Here is a 1,624-nt window from a genome sequence, read left to right as displayed (position 1 = left end):
GACCTACATAGAGATGGAAATTGACTGCAGAAAAGATTCGCCGCCTCCTCCTGGAGAATCCCGTTGATGAAGCATGCAATCACAAACGCACCCATCCTTCCGTCGTGGTGAGAGGCGACTGTGGGCCGTGTCGCACCCTGATCTGTCCTTTCTCCTGATGCCCACGGACGTTTGAGAAGCATCATGGCTGTGGTGAAGCACACGGAGTCAGCACACGGAGCTGGGGCTGAGGCTTCCGTATTCCCTGCAGGGTGTCTCCTGTGTCGCTGCCCGCCGGAGAGAACCCAAGGTCAGTTACTCTTAGAGCTCCTCCTACGATCCAGTCCTGTGATCCTTTGAATATGGCCTTCTGCTGTTTACCGACGGATTCTCTATTCCTAGAACAGGAGCTAACACTCCGTAACCATCATCTGTATCACTGGGGTCAGTGAAGTTCTCTGACAGGTTCCTCATGTGCAGAACAACAAGAGTAGCACCCAGTGAGCCGCTGGAAGGACTCAGTGTCTGGTGTTCACAAGTCCCACACATGGTCTGGGACGTGAGCCCCACACGCCGCCCTGAGGCACCTCCCTCCTCGGTCTCCTCAGTTCAGTGTCTCCGCCGGGAAACCACCGTGAGGGCCTGCAGGAAAACACAGCAGACTAGAAAGTCCAGTTGGAGGAGATTTCAAGTGTGCTACAGCCTCTGCAGCAGGAGTGAAGCTGGACCTCCAGGCTCTGGTGAGGGCCGCGGGCGGGTGTGGTGCCCTGGATGCCGAGCCGGCCGCAGATGCTGGTGCGCTTCTCCCAGGCATCAGAGGTGCCTCCTGTTACCTCTTGTCCAGACATTGTGAGACATCTGAGCTGGAACATGACGTGTCACAAGTGTGGAGCTCAGGAGAGGCCTCTGGAGTAGAGACGAGAGCTTGGGGTCATTTGTCTACAGAGAACACTGAGGACCGTGGGGCTGAGTGACACCAGCCGGCAGGAGAGGCCATGGTGGGAAGCAGAGGCTCCGGCCGGACTCCAGGGAGCATCAGCGACTGAGGGGCCCCAGAGCGGGCAGGGCGGGGCTGGGGGCAGGGGCTGCCTGCCCACATTCTCATTACAGCAGAGGCAGTGACATTTCCCTTGCTGTGCCCAGGGCAGGGACAGGCCCATGGCAGGTGCTGTGAGCATGTGCTTGTTGGGTTCCTGAAGCAGAGTCCACCCAGCCCAGAGGGCCACATTCTTGTCACTGCCCCTTGGAGCCGCAGCTCAAGCCAAGTCCCACACACCCCTCTCTGGGCTCTAACTTTGTGCTGCCTCCGATGTTCAGGGTACTTTACTTCAAACCATATCAAAAGCTGGTTTGAAAAACAAGTCCTATAGAGGTGCTAACAGAGTAAGATGAGTTTTTTATTTTAATAGGTGCCTTCTAAAGACAATTATCTTATCTTTGTTATTTATCACACGCATCTGACACTAATGTCAGCGATTTCCATGTGGATAGGGAAGGCATTGGGACTTGCTGCGGGGCTGGGTGTGAGGCTATGAAATTCCAGTCAGTTGCTCCCACCCGCGGCACATCACGGCAATGCATGTGACACCCATACTGTTATGCAGCCAGCCAACGTTCCTGGAAGCATCCGGTAGCTGGAAAAGCC

General features: G+C 55.8%; 1 long non-coding RNA gene across 1 annotated transcript; it reads left to right on the top strand.

The window, feature by feature from the left end:
• The first annotated feature begins 476 nt into the window (after window positions 1-476).
• Window positions 477-1,355, top strand: LOC105525367. The gene is made up of 2 exons (XR_001003913.1): window positions 477-719; window positions 925-1,355. It is a non-coding gene; the product is annotated as an uncharacterized LOC105525367 (long non-coding RNA).
• Window positions 1,356-1,624: the final 269 nt, after the last annotated feature.

The sequence above is a fragment of the Colobus angolensis genome, unplaced genomic scaffold, assembly GCF_000951035.1.
Source record: "Colobus angolensis palliatus isolate OR3802 unplaced genomic scaffold, Cang.pa_1.0 Scaffold53, whole genome shotgun sequence".
In the NCBI taxonomy this organism is placed as follows: domain Eukaryota; kingdom Metazoa; phylum Chordata; class Mammalia; order Primates; family Cercopithecidae; genus Colobus; species Colobus angolensis.
The sequence above is the reverse complement of the archived record's forward strand: the minus strand, read 5'-3'. Positions and strand labels throughout refer to the sequence as shown.